At 41.7% G+C, this 20,680-nt stretch overlaps 1 protein-coding gene across 1 annotated transcript in view; it reads right to left on the minus strand.

The window, feature by feature from the left end:
• Window positions 1-20,680, minus strand: part of RORA (RAR related orphan receptor A) — a 539,659-nt gene that overhangs the window by 518,554 nt on the left and 425 nt on the right. The gene's annotated exons all lie outside the window — the stretch shown is intronic.

Here is a 20,680-nt window from a genome sequence, read left to right on the forward strand (position 1 = left end):
AGAGTCAGTTCTGCCTAGAATATGAGGCAAGTGTTCTAGAGTACCAGAGAGCACAGCTCCTCCCGGTCAGAGTCCCAGAGATCCTGCAGAAATGATGAGCTGCATGCCATTCATGGGGGTGCCCCTGCAACAACCCCACCCATTGCTTCCCTCCTCCCCCAACCCTCTTGGGCTACCGTGGCAGTGTCCCTCCATTTGTGTGATGAAGTAATAAAGAATGCAAGAATAAGAACACTTGAGTTTTTAGCGAGATAAAATGACGAGGAGGCAGCCTCCAGCTGCTATGATACTCCAGGCAGGACATTAAAGGGTGTGGGGGAGAGCGGCGCAGCCTTCAGCTGCTATGATAGTCCAGGGAGTACAGAATCTTCTCTAGACATGAAAGGAGGGGGCTGATGAAGCTCAGCCTCCAGCTGCTATGATGAGGACGGTTACCAAGCCTTCTGTACCATCTGCCTGGAATGACCAGGAGTCATTCCCATTTTTACCCAGGTGCCCCCAGCCGACCTCACCGAGGCCAGCCAGGAGCACTCACGGACTGATGATGATGATGGATACCAGTCGTTTTGCACCGTCTGCCACCAGGAAGGGGATGCTGGTGTTCAGTGCTGCAGCACCCCGTCTACCAGCAGCATGCAGTAGACATAGGGTGACATTGAAAAAAGGCAAGAAACGATTTTTTCCCTTTTCTTTCGGGGGGGAAGGAAGGGTGTAAAATTGACGACATACACCCTGAAACACCCGGGAAACTGTTTTTGACCTTTCAGGCACTGAGAGCTCAGCCAAGAATGCAAATGCTTTTCGGAGACTGCGGGGACTGTGGGATAGCTGGAGTCCTCAGTACCCCCTTCCTCCCTCCATGAGTGTCTATTTGATTCTTTGGCTTTCCGTTACGCTTGTCACGCAGCACTGTGCTGAGTCCCTGCTGTGGTCTCTGTCTATCATAGCCTGGAGATTTTTTCAAATGCTTTGTCATTTCGTCTTCTGTAACGGAGAGAACAGATTTGTCTCCCCATACAGCGATCAGATCCAGAATCTCCCGTACAGTCCATGCTGGAGCTCTTTTTGGATTTGAGACTGCATCGCCACCCGTGCTGATCAGAGCTCCAGGCTGGGCAAACAGGAAATGAAATTCAAAAGTTCGTGGGGCTTTTCCTGTCTACCTGGCCACTGCATCCAAGTTCTGATTGCTTTCCAGAGAGGTCACAATGGTGTACTGTGGGATATCGCCTGGAGGCCAAAACCGTCGAATTGCAGCCACACTAACCCTAATCCGACATGGCAATACCGATTTCAGCGCTACTCCTCTCGTCAGGGATGAGTAAAGAAATCGGTTTAAAGAACCCTTTATATTGAGAAAGGGCTTCGTTGTGTGGACGGGTGCAGGGTTAATTCGGTTTAACACTGCTAAATTCGGTTTAAACGCGTAGTGTAGACCAGGCCAAAGTTATCCCCTAGTTAAGAACTGAGGTTAGGAAATGTGCAACCTTAACTTTAACATGCTATCATTACTCTATCCCCTACTGTGCGTAATACAATAGTATTGGTCTCATAATTAAAACTATTGCTCTAAGGCAATACAAACTTCATAGTATCTTAAATACCTGCATAGTGACTTCATTTCCTGCTCTCCCTCTCAGTACCTGCAGAAATTTCATCATAGCTTTAGACCATTTTTGTACCAAATACTGTACACAGAGAGTAGCAGCTAAAATATAAATGTCTAAGACACTAAAGATCCTTTGAAACACTAACAAAAAGATTAGACTACGTAGATTAATATAAAATATCACTGAAAGTAAGATTCTATTCTACCCACACCCACAAGAAAAGGGGTAGCTCATGGGGCAGATCTATTAAAGTAACAGACTAGTTGGAGTAACATAAATACACCCCTACCTCGATATAATGCTGTCCTCGGGAACCAAAAAATCTTACCGCATTATAGGTGAAACTGCGTTATATCGAACTTGATTTGATCTGCCAGAGCGCGCAGCTCCGCCCTCCCCCCCCCCGGAGCGCTGCTTTACTGCGTTATATCCAAATTTGTGTTATATCGGGTGGCGTTCTAATGCAGTAGAGGTGTATTGGATTTAGTCTATAGTTCAGCAGAACCATCTCTTCACTAGGTTTTTAAATGGTTTCTGTTCAGAGCTCTCTTAAAAACAACAACAAAACATAGCTAGTACTAGTCTCCACTGTACCATTGACCACCTTTCCGGGGTGAGGGCGAAATGAGTATGGCTTAATGGAAGAGAATGGATCTGGCCTTAACTTACTGAGAAGGTTCTGAAGAGCTACCTGAACTGCTGCCAAAAAAAGCAAAATCTGAAAAGAGCAAAAAAAAGTTATCCAACAAATATCATCCAATCCTAAACCTTTCCCTTTGCTTTAAAAAGCACCAGAGAATGAAATAAAAACCTCTTTGAAGGAACTTTGGGGGCTGATCTCAGTTTTTAGGTTACAAAAAGCATTTGCTCATAAAGCCGCCTTACAGCACCCTACCGTTAGATCACAACAAAATATTTTCTTAATATTTGCATTGCTCCTGGACCATAAAAACAGTCTTTCATTTTAAACTACTTAACACGCTGTGGGAAAGGACCTCTAATTTCCCAGCACTGTGATAAGACAAATAATTCATATAACACGTTAGCACAATATCTACAGTGAAAGCATTTAGTCAGAGCTCATTGGAAACAATGGGGTGCTGGAGCAAAGCTGTAAAAGCAAGCATTTGAGACCTCTTCATGCATTAAAGCACATTCTATTACACTTCAGAGAAAAGACAAGGTCATCATTTTCAAAATGAGAGCTGTGCAAAGGCAATGGATCAATTGAATTTTTTTTAAATAGATGCCTCCGCTTCTCCAATCCCCTCTTCTTCCCCAGTCAATCCAGTGCCATCTCCATTCCTCAGTTCTCAAACTTTTTATTTCTGAGCCCTGCCCCGCCTTGCTATGAAAACTCCATGGCCCAGCTGTGCCACAACAACAATTTTTTCCTGCATATAAAAGCCAGGGCCGGTGTTAGGGGGTAAGTAAGAAGGGCAATTGTCCAGGGCCCCACGCCGCATTGGGGGTGCAGTGAAGCTAACTTGCTCAGGCTTTGGCTTCAGCCCCAGGTAGTGGGGCTCGGGGGCTTGGGCTGCAGTCCCCCAATGTCTGATTTGTGTCCATTTATTCTTTTACGTAGAGACTGTCTGGTTTGGCCAATGTACATGGCAGAGGGGCATTGCTGGCACATGATGGAATATATCACATTAGTAGATGTTTAGGTGAATGGGTCCTCTCATGGTATCGCTAGAGTAGATATGGAGACAGAGTAGGCAACGGGGTTTGTTACAGAGATTGGTTCCTGCGTTAGTGTTTCTGTGGTGTGTGTAGTTGCTGGTGAGTATTTGCTTCAGGTTGAGGGGCTGTCTATAAGCGAGCACTGGCCTGCCTCAGACATCAGGAATGGTAACATACAAAAGTCAGTAGGAGAACACTTCAATCTCCCTGGACATTCTGTAACAGATTTAAAAGTAGCCATACTTTAATAACAACAAAAAACATTAAAAAACAGACTTCAAAGAGAAACCGCAGAGCTACAATTCATTTGCAAATTTAACACCATTAGTTTGGGCTTGAATAGGGACTGGGAGCAGCTGGCTCACTACAGAAGCAATTTTTCCTCTCTTGGTATTGACACCTTCTCATCAATTATTGGGAATGGACCATATCCACCCTGATTGAATTGGCCTGTCAACGTTGGTTCTCCACTTGTAAGGTAACTCCCTTCTCTTCGTGTGTCAGTAGACAATGCCTGCATCTGTAAGTTTCACTCCATGCATCTGAAGAAGTGGGTTTTTAACCCACGAAAGCTTATGCCCAAATAAATCTGTTAGTCTTTAAAGTGCCACTGGACTCCTCGTTGTTCTTCCAGTCTAAATAGTTGGTTTTCAAGGGCCCAATAGAGTAATGGGCCATTAGGGAAAACAATAGGCCTCAGGAAAAGCTTTTCACCTGCCTGGTGAGCCTTCCTGTGGACAGTTTGGCCAGCTTGTAAACAAAGGCTGCTATGACTCTCCAAGGACACATGACCAGCCCACATGACTCTGGACTCCATTTTGAGGGTATGTGTTTTTCCACAAGCTGGTCTGGGAACTGAGTTTGGAACAAAGGGTTCCCGCCATGTGCTAATGCTATATTAGGCAGGGAGTGACATCACTGATTGTGCTTCACTCCCTCCACAACTGAGCACCTAGGAGAAGCTCCAAAAGAAAAGGACTTGGAACAGGGGTGGGAATACTGCAAAGCAAGTGCATCTTGTACCTTGAGAATCTGCAAGCCCGTCTGTATCATGAGTAGGGCTGTCCATTAATCGCAGTTAACTCACATTCATTTTTTTTTTAAACAGCCATTTTTTTCAGTTAATCACCATTAACCACACTGTTAAACAATAGAATACCAATTGAAATTTATTAAATAGTTTAATGTTTTTCTACATTTTCATATATATTGTATTCTGTTTTGTAATTGAAATCAAAGTGTATAATTTTTATTACAAATATTTGCCACTGTAAAAATGATAAACAAAAGAAATAGTATTTTTCAATTCACCGCATACAAGTATTGTAGTGCACTTTCACAATAAAGAGATTGCAACTTACAAATGTAGATTTTTTGTTACATAACTGCACTCAAAAACAAAACAATGCAAAACTTTAGAGCCTACAAGTCCACTCAATCCTACTTCTCGTTCAGCCAATTGCTAAGACAAACAAGTTTCTTCACATGTATGGGAGATAATGCTGCCCACTTCTTATTTACGTCACTAGAAAGTGAAAAGAGGCATTTGCATGGGACTTCTGTAGTCGGCATTGCAAGGTATTTACATGCCACATATGCTAAAACATTCGTATGCCCCTTCATGCTTCGGCCAACAGTCCAGAAGACATGCCTCCATGCTGATGACACTTGTTAAAAAAATGCGTTAATTAAATTTGTGACTGAACTCCTTGGGGCAGAATTGTATCTCTCCGGCTTTATTTTACCCACATTCTGCCATATATTTCATGTTATAGCAGTCTCGGATGATGACCCATCACATGTTGCTCATTTTAAGAACACTTTCACTTCAGATTTGACAAAATGCAAAGAAGGTATCAATGTGAGATTACTAATGATAACTGCAGCACTCAACCCAAGGTTTAAGAATCTGAAGTACCTTCCAAAATCCGAGAGGGATGAGGTGTGGTGCATACTTTCAGAAGTCTTGAAAGAGTAACACTCCTATGTGGAAACTACAGAACCTGAACCACCAAAAAAGAAAATTAATCTTCTGCTAGTGGTATCTGACTCCATAATGAAAATGAACATGTGTTGGTCCGCACTGCTCTGGATTGTCATTGAGCAGAACCAGTCATCAGCATGGACACATGTCCCCTGAAATGGTGGTTGAAGTATGAAGAGACATATGAATCTTTAGAGCATCTGACGTAAATATCTTGTTATAATACTGCCTCCCTAATAGTACTGTGCCTCTGGTGCTGGAGATAGAAGACATCCCCTCCTTTAGGAGTATTGTTATACAATAAGTAAGGATTGTGTTATGGTACATGATGTAGCACCTGAATTGTGCTTGTGTAACAATATTTATGGTATTTACCTATTGGCCAGGGGATGCCTTCTGTCTCCAGCACCAGAGGCACAGTACTATTAAGGAGGCAATATTATGGCATGATAACAGTAGGTCCTGCAAAGTAATTACAAACCCATGAAATAAAATACAAGTCACTTGTTTTCCAAACACTTGTTCATGTTACTAAGAAGCTTGATATTTCCCCAAAATTACTTTACAGTGTGATTCTTAACTAGTAGCAGAGCTCAGCCTCTATTCTGCAAACATCAATGGACATGCTTAACTTTACACGTTGTGAGTGGTGCCACTGACTTCAGTGGGGCAGCTCACCATGCATTAAGTTAAGCATGTGCTTAAGCATTTTCAGGATTGGAGCCCTAGTTAGGAATGTAAAACACTCCCAATCTAGAAGCCAAGATTTGTCTTCATGTTGGTACTGCATGACCAATTACTGACCAGAAGTCAGATCTCCTGCATGCTGATTTTCCATGGAATTATGGTTAATACGAGTAAGGAAAAATACTCCGATTTCAATATGAAATAAAATGCCCCCACAGACACAGTAATAAAAATCAAGAGGACGTTTAACAAGACATTTTCAAATATTTTTTAAAATTATCCACTGCTTATAAACAAGCTCTTAGAAGTATTAAAATAACATCTCTTTTGCTGTTTGTTTTGTACTTTCCTAATGGTCAGCCTATTACTTGGAAAAAGAGAGAGAGAATATGTATTTAACAGAATTTGAAATTACTGTGCGTTTTTTTCATTTACAATTTTTCTGTATATCGGCACCAGAGAACAGCCATGGAAATAGTTGCTACATCTGTTTTTAGCGAGATCCAACATAAATTATATTTATTGTCTCAGCATACTGTGGTTCAACATCAGATGTTAAAAATCTAGAGTACATTCATTACTGGATTAGAAATTTTAAAAAGATCTCTTTTTGGTCCTACATTACTTTCAAGACCAACTATCTGCAACTTCCACACTGCAAGTGACTAACAAAACTCTTTATCTAAAATTATGCACATAAAATATTATGCATGGAGAGAAGACTTTCTGGTACACCTCATTTTCTTTGGGATTTGTTTCATTTTATTTTTTAATATACACAGGATTTAGAGTATTTTTGTGCTGACAGATTTATGACTTCAAGAAAAGTATTAACAGAAGTTGTATATTAGCTTGTCTTAGCAAATTCCAAGTCTTCTTTCAAAAGTATAGTTAAAACCATTTCTTTCTATCCTTATTTACAGTAGTACTTGGCAATCACTGGTGCACAACTGACAGACTATTTTGCCAAGCAAAGTCTACGCTAGTCTGTTATTTCGGAATTAGCTGAATTAATTTAAAAAAAAAAAGATTCCTTCCACATGACCAAAATGGCCTTTTCGATTTAAAGGGCTCTTTAAATCGATTTCTGTACTCCACCTCAGCAAGTGGAGTAGCGCTTAAATTGAGATTGTAATCCCAGGTTAAAGGTATTGTGGACGCAATTCAACATATTGGCCTCCAGGAACTACCCCAGAATGCTCCCTTGTGACCGCTCTGGATGACACACTCAACTCCGATGCACTAGCCAGGTGGGCAGAAAAAGCCCTGGGAACTTCTGAATTTCATTTCCTGTTTGGTCACCATTAGCACAGGTGACCGTCAGCACAGTCTACCATCACAGGCAACCATACAGAGTCCACCATCACAAGAGATCACACAGTCCCAGATTCAGAAACAAGCTCCAGCATGGTCCGAATGGGAGGTACTGGATCTCATCGCACGTTGGGGAGATGAGTCTGTTATGGCAGAACTACATTCCAAAAAAAGGAACGCAAATACGTATGCGAAGGTCTCCAGGGCCATGATGGAAAGAGGCTACTCCAGGGACACAGAACTGTCATACAAAAATCAGGTAAGCATACCAAAAAGCCAGGGAGGCAAATGGGCGCTCTGGGTCACAGCCCCATATATTCCGCTTCAACCGTGAGCTCCACGCAATTAGGAGGGGTGACGCCACCACTACCCCACCACTGTCTGTGGACACCTGCAAGGGGGGAGTTGCACGGAGCAAGGAGGAAGAGTCATTGGAGGATGAAGAGGAGGAGGAGGAGAGTGCACAGGCGGCAAGTGGAGAATCCGTTTCCTCCCCAAGCTAGGAACTGTGCTTAATGCTGGAGCCAATAGCTTCCCCCCACTCCCAATGCAGGCTCCTGGACCGTGACCCCGGAGAAGGTACTTCTGGTGAGTGAGAGCCTGATCAGAGCCACGTGGTGGGGAGCGGGGGGGAAAACTAGCCGTGCTGGGCTGTTCACATATAGTTTAAAGGGCTCATCCCTGCTCAGAGCCTCATCGGAGCCACACAGTAGGTGTGGGGGGGTTGGGTGTTGTGTGAAGTGATCATCCCAGAGAGCCCACAGGCCCTCCTTTGTGGCAAACCCACCAAGCATTGCTTGCTATGGGAAAGGGATTTCAGCAGTTTGAAAACATTGAAATGAATGTAGAGGAAGCAGAACCCCGCATGCCCCTAGGCTGCCTGCAAGCTGAATTCTGTTGCCCGGCTGTGTGTGATGGCTTACTCACACCAAAGTGTCCCCTTTGTTCTCTGAAATGTATATTTTAAAATACTACCCTCCCTTTTTCTCCTCCCGTAGGTGCAAATGTTTCAACGCAGCCCCTATCTACTCCTTTCCAGAGGCTGGTCCAGATTAGAAGGCCGACAAAAAAAACTTGGGAAGACATGTTCGCCGAGCTCATGCAGTCCTCCCGCACTGATAGGGCCCAGCTGAATGCATGGAGGCAAACAATTGCAGAGTCCTGTAAAGCATTACAGGAACACGAACAGAGGAGGGACACGCGCAGTAAGAGCAGGCAGGACGCTATGGTCAAGCTCATGGGTGACTAACTGACATGCTCCACTGTATGGTTGATCTAATGTGGGAAAGGCAGCAAGACCACAGACTGCCGCTGCAGCCCTGTATAATCAAACTCCCTCTACCTCAAGTTCCATAGCCTCCTCACCCAGACGCCCAAGAACACAATGGGGGAGGCTACGGGGACCCACACACTGAACCCCAGAGGATCGCCCAAGCACCAGAAAGCTGGCATATGCTATCTTTTGATTTGATTTCTCAACCTGTCCTTCCCTCCTCCTTCACCCCCCTAACCCAACCACCCCTCACCCCAGTCTGTCTTCAGATTTCTCTCAATGTGTTGTGCAACAAATAATAAAGAACATTTTTTAAACAATTTAGACTCTATTTCCTTTCATATATATAGGAGGCAGGTAACTTCAAGAGAAACAAACATAATTGTCACACCGTACCCTCGCCAGTCATGAAACTGGCTTTCAAAGCTTCTCTGATGCGCAGCGCGCCCTGCTGCATTCTTCTAATTGCCCTGTTGTCTGGCTGTGCAAAACTGGCCGCCAGGCAAGTTGCCTCAACCTCCCACCCTGCCATAAACTTCTCCCCCTTACTCTCACAGAGATTGTGGAGCACACAACAAGCAGCAATTACAATTGGAATACTGGTTGTGCTGAGATCTAACCGAGTCAGTAAACTGTGCCAGTGCACTTTCAAAAGTCCAAAAGCACATTCTACCACCATTCTGCACTTGCTCAGCCTGTAGTTGAACTGCTCATTACTACTGTCCAGGGTGCCTGTGTATGGCTTCATGAGCCATGGCATTAAGGGGTAGGCTGGGACCTCGAGAATAACTATAGCCATTTCAACATCCCCAATGGTAATTTTCTGGTCTGGGAAGTCCCTTCCTGCAGCTGTTCAAACAGACCAGGGTTCCTGAAGATGCAAGCATCATGCACCTTTCCCAGCCATGCCAAGTCGATGTCGGTGAAACGTCCCTTGTGATCCACCAGTGATTGCAGCACCAAGGAAAAGTACCTCTTGTGGTTTATGTACTGGTCACCCCGGTGTGCCAGGGCCAAGGTAGGGTTATGCATTCCGTCTAATGCCCCGCCACAGTTAGGGAACCCCAGCACATAAAAGCCATCCACAATTGTCTGCACTTTTCCCAGAGTCACTACCCTTGATAGCAGCTGGTCAATGATTGCTTTGGCAGTAAATGGTTGTCTTCTGTAGCTTTCACAGAGTTGGGAAGCTCGTTAGAGCTGCAAGAGTGGGAGAGCAGAGTTTGCGGTGGAAACATGAGCAGAGTTTGCAGCGGAAGCCGTGCAGCTCTGTTCACGATGGCCGAAAAACGGCGGGGACTTGTTGCCTTCTGTAGCTTCCACGGGAGCTCAGGATAGACAACATGGAAAAAGCGGTGGAAGCTGTGTGGTTCTGTTCATGGTAGCCGAAAAAAGGCGGGAAATGGTTAGATGAAAGAGTAGATAGAAAGATAAGAGGACATGCGAGGTGGACTCATAGTACCAGGAGACAGGCAGTGCACCGTGCTGCACAGTCTGCTGGTAATATGGTGTCTGCTGTAGCTTTCACGGAGGGAGAAGTGAATGACGGCACATACCCAGAAACACCCACGAGAATGTTTTTGCCCCATCATGCACTGGGAGCTTAACCCACAATTCCAGTAGGTGGCAGAGACTGCGGGAACTGTGGGATAGCTACCACAGTGCACTGCTCCAACATTTGATGCTAGCCTCAGTACTGTGGACGCACTCCGCCGAATTCACTTTAGTGGGGACACACAACACTGAACGTATAAAATCGCTTTAGAAAATTTGAATAAAATAAGTTCAAATTAATTGTGTACTGTAGACGTACCCTCAGTTTGTAAGTTCCATACGAATAGCCACTATTTTCCATTCATAGGTGGTTAAAAAGTAAAAAATCTCAATTTAAAATACTCTCACACTCATATGACGGGGGGAGAGGGGCGAAAATCCTACAACTTGTGTTTCACAAGCCTTGGCCTTGATTTTATTCTTGACTGTATATCACAGACCTTGTACCAGCTGTGTCAAAGCAGTCAAGTAAAACTCTATTAATATATAATTTCATTTTCCCCCATCATGTCTACAATTGTATGTGTGTTTCAGCAGCCTGTTTATACCTTACTGCACATGTACACAGACAAACTGCCCTCTAAATGCTGCCAAATCTTAATTCCAGTGGGTAGGTAGATGACAGCTCAGATTCCAAAAGTTGTACTCAAGCATATCCCGTATACCCCACTGCATATCAAGGTTTACTTTTTTCCCATTGGTTTCACACACACTTTTTTTTTTCCAGGCAAATTTTTTTTTTTATGGCAACTGGTAAGTTGTAATGTATTTCATTAAGCATTTAATGCATAGTGAGATATAAAATATCTAAAAGCATGCATCTATTAGCGATTCCCACTGTGTGCAATGATGTCTACTCTGGGAAGCTATGACGCTAGGGGCAACAGATCAGACAGTGTGCATGTACTACCTTCAAAAGCTAGCTCCACATGATCAGATATACATACATTATTCTTTACACAGACACTCTTCCAATGAGAATACTGCTGTATACTACAAATTCTGGCTCTCTCTGGGAAAAACAAATTAGAGAAAATGGGTGCTTGCTGCTCAAACCCTTTTTAGTATAACATTATGTTTAACTTACAGTTTAACTATATTTCCATTATTGCTACATATTAGATGCCTCCAACATATTTGAGTAGGCATGGAATTAAAGTGCATAAACATACAGTCAATTAAACTATCCTACAACATGTACAAAATAAAACATTTTAAAAACAGCAGCACTGTAGTTTTTCACTCCTGGATCACAACATCTGCCTCATTAATCTCATATACCTGTGTGCGGTAAATGCATGGTACAACTACAAACTAAGATCAATAAAACCTTTAACAAGATTTAATTTGATTCTACAAGGGAGGTTATCATAATCCAACTCTGCTTTCTCACCTTCTGCTAGCAATTTCTCTCAGCTCCGGTTCAGCCACTAACTTTGTTCTCCATTGCACCATCTATTCATACCAGCTCAAACACTGTTTGTAATAGCACAGCAATTTCTCAGAAGTTGCCAGTTTCATAGTGTGCTGCTTTAGAAGTATATGGAAATTGTTAGATTAAATTACAAATGAAAAACTCTGCAGTGGGGCACCATTACTGGATCATTTATGTACATTTGGTTGAGCGTGAATTTTAATTGTTGTCCCTTAACTGCAGAAGTTTCTGTTTATGTGATTATTTGGGGGGAAAGGGACTTATGTGAGAAGAGGAAATTAAGTAGGTTGGGTAACAGCCACAGAGTTTCCCCATACCCCAAAAAGAAAAAAAATCACATTGCTTTATCATCAACACATGCTTCATGACAAGCTTCTTAAAGCCTCTGGTAATTTCAGGGCATTTGGTACCATGCTTTGTAACACATTATTAAAGAAAGTAACTTTGTATAGAAATCTGTTTAATAAAATCTATGAAAGCAAGACCTGCAGACATACCACTTCCAGCTTCAGTTTTGTCAGATCTCAAAACCCAGTGAGGTTGGAGTTGCTCAGTGAATGAATGCAGACATATCCAAAGAAGCTTATAGAACTAGTAGTCATGATTTAGTAGACAGCACTCTTCCATCTGAGACAGCACCGATTACTGACGTTAGAGTGTACTGTGCTGCTGGAAGTTCTGTCTTTCTGGAGAGATATAACGACATACACAGTCACAGAAGATTGCTAAGACTTCTTCCACAGGAATACAGCTGTTCATCCAAGTGTCTTGACTGGGTAACTATATTCTATCTATCTACACTCCTTCAGTGTTCCAGCCAGGGATGGTAGTCTTCACTTCCTGTCCTATCTGTGCTATTATACAGCTGTCAAATTCCACACAAGAAGCGACTGGATTTCAACAATTGTTGAGGTTGTTCCTGATAGCAGTACAGTGTTTAAAGTACCTGAGGATCCTTCCAAAGGAAAGATGCTATTAGGGCAGGAATAACTATGAGATTTAAACTGGCACACACAAACAGCAATTTCATATAGAACACGTAATTTACATATGTAATTCCTATTGACATGCACCACTACCTACTGTTATGCTTTTATCAGCACAGACCAATAACAGGTATACTGAAGTGCTCAACTGAAGTTTGTAGACAGAGAGAGCAGTGCTCAGTGTGGAAGTTCAGATCTCACAAAAGTTCATGGCAACCTCCTCTTCACTTTCAGTTAGGGAGAGTGGACAACCAGTATTACAACAAACCCAAAAAATAAAAATGTGAAATTTGATCAGAATTTGCAAGTTTCACCCATTTCACTGATCAAAACTTTGTGAAACTGAACTTGCCATTGGCCAATTTTCACTCAAAATTGGTCTCATGTTAACTTGAAAAATTCATTAACTTTCTGAAGACGTAGGGCTAAGTTTTGAAATTATGCAGTTTTGGGGAAAATGAAGGTTTCACAGAGCTTGGTTAGGGAAACTGTTACATTCCGACATAACTTACAAAGCCCTCTTCTAATGACTTTTTTTCTTGTCCATGGATCAAGTAATTCTGCCATGACACTGCATCAGATATTGCAATACAACACCATCATGAGTAGAGACACCTGCGTCACTGCAAGCTAGGTTTCTAGAACAGAATTCAGCCATATCTGGCAGTCCTGTCATGCATCCTTGCAATCCAGCTGGATCCTCATATATCCACTGGACTGAAGGGATGGCCTGCAATTGCTCCTCACTGCCAGCAGCAGCAGTTCCCCTAGATCCAAATAGAGGAAGAGGAGGAGACAGCAGCAAAAGGTGGCAATGGCAGCAGGTGGCAAGGACAGAAGGCAAAGGAAGGACAGAATACTGGCCCAAGATTCTTCCACCCAGATATCCTCTTCAGATAGACAGACACCTGCAACTACCCACATCCCTTGTGGGTGTGGGACACTGGATCCAAAGCTGTCACCTGCACCCGCCCATCCCAGACACATCAGCAACCTTACCACCTTTCAGGCACCCTAGCAACCCTAGCTCCCCACCTATCGCACACCCCCACTGCCATGTCCATGCACTAATGCCACGACTTCCCCCCATCCCATGCACCCTGCCCAATCAGTGACTTCTGTTACTCATGAGAAATGTCACAAATGGAGCTACACACGACTTGGCAGCTATCAGGTTGACAGGCATGGTTTCTCTCCTGAGTTTGAATTTCTTGTAGGTGACAAAAGGAAATCTCATTTATTGTCCAGTTGGAAGGAGTTGGGGGGGGGGAGAGGGAGAGGGTTAGAGTTAGATGGACTGATGCCTGAGTAAATATTTTTAAAAGACATAAATGATGATTAAGGAAGAGGAATGGAATATCATGCAGTGAGAAAAATTGAGGTTCAAATGGAAAAGATGAGGACAAATGGGATGAAAGATATGTTAAACAAAGTATCAGGAAAACATGACACAGTGTTGAAGAGTTTCCCAAGGTAAGTGGTGAAAGCCCCAACATTTGAGAAATTTGAAACTCAACCTCTAAAACACGACTGCACCACAGTGAACAGCAGAAATGTAACATATTAAAGTATTTTCAACACATCCAAAATTTACTCAATCTCATTCTATGCTACTCAAAAAAATTGAAGCCGAAGAATGTTCACACCCAAAACAGGTAGCAAAAATTACACACAATGTTTTCTAACTAAGGAATATTATGAATTATCTAAATTTACCCCCTTTTTTTTGGTGAAATATACAGTAAATCTGTCTGAACTTGCCAAAATAAATCACTTAAAAATATAAAGTGATTTTAAGAATTTTGTTTAAAAAAGAGAACGTTTCCCTTTTTTTTCCCATTTCAATTATATTTCAAAATGCAATACACCTATGGTTTTTAAACCCAGTCCTTAATACAGTCAGCACCAAGCCTAAAGTAAAGAAAAATGTATTTTAAAAAAACCCAAGAAGTACTTTAGAACAATTATTTCATAATTATTTTCAACAAATACTTTTATTCTATTATATAGGCTATGCTTAAGGCAGTTACCCAAATTTGTTGAGAACAGTCAAAATTAACAAACAATATTAAAGCTGAAACTTTTAAATTAATTATGCATATTGAACTTGGTGGTGCCAGTCTCTTTCTCAAACATCTTAAATTTATCCTTTATCAACATATTTTAATGAATTTTAATATTTTTTCCCCAGAGTACTTTCACTTCCTAGTTTTTTGGACCCATTATCTTACAAACTTAAATAACTCAAGATACTCAGTCTTAAGTATTGATAATGAAATCATTTTAAGGTTAATTTTAGACATTATAAAACCTTAGGGCTAGACTCTTCTCTTCACTGCAGTTGGGTAAATCTGGAATAAATCCATTAACCTCAATGGAGCTACTCCATATTTCACCAAGGCCAAATTTCCTTACAATAGGAAACAAACAGTAGAAGAAAATCAGACAACTTTCAACAGCCAAAACTGTCCTACCACTGAAACATAACCTGAGCTATAAAAGTTATATTGCCAATTAATCTCCATTACCAAATGTGTTCTTTACTGGTTTATAAGCCACTGAGATTCTTTTCAAGTCAATAAAATAAAAGACTAAGTTATGGTTTTATTGCAACAATGGAATGGGACTGTTCCTGAGAAAACAATGCAAAATTGGTATTATTGTTCTTCTGCTACAAAGGTTTAAAACTAAATGATTGCGGTTTTCTTTCAGATGCTTCATAGTACATCTCACTTACCCAACAGGCAAATCTATAGTCCTAAATCAGAAGTAGTCCTAAATCAGAACAGCACTCGCTGTGAGAAAAGTGTTCTGAAAATTAAAAGAGAGTACCCAAAACTTGAAAATGCAAAGATCACACACTAAACTGACGAATTTTGTTACATCACAAATATTCTGTTTAGAACATCTGAAACATCTGCGAAGTGTGCAACTGCCGATGGAGTTGTAGAATAAAGGGCTGACACCCACTATTCATTGATGTTATAATCAACTTACAGCACAGTGCAAAAAATTAAATAAAATAAAAATCAGGATATCATTAGTCTCAAGTGGTGACAAAGACCCAAGTCCCAACAAGGGATTGGGAAATGCAAACAGACATTCAATATTCATCAGTAAGGGTTCAGGAAACTGCCTCCTATGTGCGTATAGCTTTCTGTTCACAGAAGTACAGCAATCACCACCATCAAACATTTAATACAATGTCCTCCAACAACATGAATGCTGCCTTTCAAATGTTCAACTTTCCTAACAAGATACCTGAAAAACGCATTGGGGGACATGAATAGGAAATGGAACTAAATTATTTCTGTCAACAGAGGGGAAACTTCTTTTTCCCCCACTTATTGACAGTGCAAAATAAACAGAGTAACAGCCCAGAAAAGAAAAAATAAATATTTTGCTTTCTAGTCCTAGGTCTGATAGACAGACAGGGGAGAAACTGCAAGACAGCATAACACAAGTCCCTCAGCAGCCCTTGGAAAACTACAGCAGTTGATTGACATACTATAGCTGACAAAAGGTGAGAAAAAAGCCTAGAGAACAAGACCTTGGCTCCTGAAATTAGGACAACTGATATTTCAGATTTAAAAATGAAAATGCAACATTTAAGCTTTGATGGGATAACAGAAAGCTCAGTCCAACATTTGTTATTTTTTCATATATGTTCATTTTTAGAAGGAGGTAATAACACTGAGAATCTTAGACTGTAGTGTGTGGAGCACTTCCTGATGATCCACAAACAGCAGGCTGGTCACATGATTCTGGCTTCTCATTTCCAGATGCTCAATAATTTATATATTATATATATCTAAAAATACTCTCCTAATATTACTTTATACGTAAGCAATGGCTGTAGTTGCCTTAGAAATATTCAATGACTGCAGATGAAAGCGGAAGTGGTATATGCAATTGTGACTAGGGTGTGCAAAGTAGTCAATGAAGTCAGTGCATGCTATGAAGACATCTGAGAACACCTGTACAAACACATATGGATTAGGGTTTAACCTAATGCAAAACTGGAAATCTACTGCCATTAGGTTAAAATAAACAAACAACTAGAGTAGGTGACTGTCATAAACAGATAGCTAAGGGTTAACGTCTCTTTCACCTGGAGCACCTGACCAGAGGACCAATCAGGAAACCGGATTTTTTCAACTTTGGGTGGAGGGAATTGTGTGTCTGAGGTCTTTGTTTTCTGGCTGCCTGCTTTCTCTGAGCTTTGGAGAAGTAGTTCTGCTTTCTAATCTTTTGTTTCTAAGTGTAAGGACAAAGAGATCAGATAGTAAGTTATATGGTTTCTTTTCTTTGGTATTTGCAGGAATATAAGTGCTGGAGTGCTTTGATTTGTATTCTTTTTGAATAAGGCTGTTTATTCAATATTCTTTTAAGCAATTAGCCCTGTATTGTATCACCTTAATACAGAGAGACCATTTGTATTTTTTCTTTCTTTTTTTATATAAAGCTTTCTTTTAAGACCTGTTGGAGTTTTTCTTTACTTCAGGGAAATTGAGTCTGTAATCACCAGGGAATTGGTGGGAGGAAGAAGTCAGGGGAGATCGTTGTGTGTTGAATTGGCTAGCCTGATTTTGCATTCCCTCTGGGGGAATAGGAAAGTCCTTTTTGTTCCAGGACCGGGAACGGAGAGGGGGAGTCATTCTGTTTGGATTCACAGAGCTTGTGTCTGTGTATCTCTCCAGGAGCACCTGGAGGGGGGGGGGGAGGGAAAAAGGATTATTTCCCTTTGTTGTAAGACTCAAGGGATTTGGGTCTTGGGGTCCCCAGGGAAGGTTTTTCAGTGGGACCAAAGTGCCCCAAAACACTCTAATTTTTTGGGTGGTGGCAGCAGGTACCAGGTCCAAGCTGGTGACTAAGCTTGGAGGTTTTCATGCTAACCCCCATATTTTGGACGCTAAGGTCCAAATCTGGGAATAAGGTTATGACAGTGACAACAATATCTTTATTTGGAAATATCCGGCTTTTTATCTGACTGTTGGTCACTTTTTTCAATCTAATGTGTCATTATTCTTTCACACTACTCAGTAACATTACTCAATACCATCAGTCCACAGGTGATCTCTCTCTCTCTCAGTCTCACACACACTTATATAATACTGCTTGTTATAATAAACACCGACCCATTAGAACAAAGTAAAAAGAGCAACCCATTAGCAAAAGTAAAAATAAAATAAAGCTATTTAGGGATCTGTCAAGCCAGATATATAAGTGGTATCAACAGATACCATATTTCAAACGTTACAGTAATTAAAGCTGCAGTTAAGAATTTAACCTCTCGCCATCTTTTTTTTCCTGAGTCTCATCGACTACCCTTTTCTTCAAGTCTTTATTTTCTTGAATTCACTGTTAAGCTAGTTTAGCTGCACAGCCCTGAGTACAGGTTTGCAACAGTAGCAGCTACTAAAATAGATGATTCAGAAGAAATATTTCCAGTGTCTTAACGTTATTGATTTAAAAATCAAGGAATGCTTTTCTGGGTACCAATTCTGCAAACTGACCTGCATATGTCTCTGGATCTGCCTGCATGGAGCACATTGTGAGATAACAACAATTAGTTGATGTGCTGAACATGTACACGAACAAATGATTTGGAATTTACCTGTGTTACAGGGCTATTCTTTTTACCTGAACTCATATATGTGCTATTCATGCATTGCGAGGTCACCCCAATGTCAAGAAGATTTCCACATAATATATTTTCCCTTTATCTGAAAAAAGCATAAAATCAACCTCAGGCATCTTTAACTAACTAAATAAATAAATCACAAGTCAGGTGGCTCAATTTCACCCAATGTCTCCATCTAGGTCCTGCTTTTAAACAGGCTAAAAATGTTAATTACAATTATCTGGTATTTTCTTGCAAAGTCACAGACCTTCACCTTTTAAATATCAGAAAGGCATAATCACCTAGCGGATAGGTCAACTTATTTTCAATACTGTAATTTATGCAACATTAATCCTGAATGCCAGCTTCAATTTTCTTACTGTCTGCAATCTAGGAGCAGATTTGTATTTCCTACCAACTCCATTACATCACCCCTAAACTCAAAACAGTTTCCTTCTTTAAATCAGTCCAATCCATACACCCACCCCTACAAGGCACAAACAATTACTGTCCCTAAAAAGCATACACTCTCAGATATTAAAGACTCTAAAGACAATTTCCAGGGGCTTTTGGTATTGCACTGCTGCATGGATGCCTCCATCACTGACCTTCGTTTTTTCATTCAGATTGTTACATAACCTAGTGCTTGCGTGCAGTGTGTGTGTTTAACCCCCACTCCCTTACTGAATGCTACACAAGGGAGAGGAGGGACATATGGGTCAGCAGGTTAGCGGTAGCAAAGCCTAAACGATTCAGAATCACGAGCGGATCACCCTCATCGTCAGAAATATTGCCGTCTTCCCTTTTGATATATACATACCTTACTAGTAGTCCATTACATAATTTAAGGTCTAAAAGTTACAACATCGCAAAACTAATCTGAAGGTTGCCATCCCTCTCTCCCCACCCCTTCCCCCCTAAAAGTCATCCTGTGCCAGCAATGACAATTAAAGCAGATTGAAGCATACAGACTGGAAGCAACTGGGGAGGGGAAGGTTGTGTAACAACCACAAACTACGGCCGCTTTGAAAACATTCCGAAAACTCCTTAGCATTATTAAGGAAATTTTCTCTAGTGGTTCTGATTAACCTTGTTACATAACCGGCTTGCATTCCAAATCCACTGTCTCAAGCTCTAAATGTATTCTTTGCAGCCAAAAGCTTTCTGAACACAATAACCTTCCCCATCTTCCCGTCTTCTCCAAAGCCAGCTCTCCCTCGCCACCTCCCCTCTCCCGTGTATTTGCATAACTGCGCGGTCATTATTCGGAAATTGCCTCTAATTAAATGTTTCAGCGTGTGTCATCTTGCTGGCTTGTACTGTACTCGGATTCCCTGAGTGGGAAGCTGCCTGGAAAAGGGGGCGTGGCCAAAATGGGAAAAATACTGTAAAACACAAGCCAACACATGATCAGCCATATTCCAAACAACAACAACAAAAATCACACACTCCGGGAGGAATCGGTTTTTCCCCCGCACCACCTGAAAATGTTCCCAGACTCCCTGCAATCAGCCGGCAGCTGGCATAGGACCGCGGAGCCATGCGAGGACTGTGTGCGCCAGGCTGGCTGTCATTTCTTGAACAGATCAGTATATGTATTTTTATTGAGTTTCCACCCATCACCCAACGATCCTACCGAGTCAGTTCCCCGTGGATGACAGCGGCGATTTATAAGTTATTGACAGCGGGAATTAAAGCAGCATTTTGTCCCTCTCGCTTTTTTTTTCTTCTTCACAAACCCTAAATATATTTAAAACCCATCGACTTTAATTAACCGCTCCTGTGCAATGGGGAAAGGGGGGCAGCGGGTCTCTCCCTCCCTCTACAGTAGCGAACAGTTAGCATACAATGCTGTCGAAAGACAGTTACTTTCAGTAAAAGTGGACAGGTAATGCTATAAACAATGCCGAACTTAAACTGGCCAGCACACGTTTCTCGCTGCCCGTCCTATTAAACATGCGGTTTGTATCAGGAGAATGCTTAGGTCATCATTAAACCAGCAATTAAAGGCTCTTTAAAATTTGTTTGCAATATCTCGTGACTGGGGGTGGAGGAGAGGAAAATCCATAAGATCAGGAAGATCCTTCTCTGCAAAGTTGCGCACCTTCAAGAAACGCGAGGAGACCATCAACTTTTGGGAGGGATTTTTTTTTAAACACAGCGAAGAAGCAAATTAAAAAGAATACAGCATGCAAAAGAGTGGAGCAGTAAATCGCAGATCGGCAACCTCCTAATTAATCAGTGAGATCACATAAAACTCCCCCATTCCAACAACAAACCTCAGCACACCAGAGAAGAAACTGTCAAAAGGAGAGAGAGAAGGAAAGGTTGGGGGAGAAGGACACTGCAGCTTTAAAAGTTTGTTTCCTTTAATTCTAATAATCCTGCAGGGGGGTTGTTTTGTGTTTTAATTATGTAATTTCAGGGCCATAGTTCCCATTTGAGTTTTGCAGGCGATAAACGGGGAAACGGGAAAGCAACGAGCAGCTCTCGCTCTCTCTCTTTCAATATTTTTCCTCCGGTCTGTCCCT

This window comes from Gopherus evgoodei, chromosome 10 (assembly GCF_007399415.2).
Source record: "Gopherus evgoodei ecotype Sinaloan lineage chromosome 10, rGopEvg1_v1.p, whole genome shotgun sequence".
In the NCBI taxonomy this organism is placed as follows: Eukaryota; Metazoa; Chordata; order Testudines; family Testudinidae; genus Gopherus; species Gopherus evgoodei.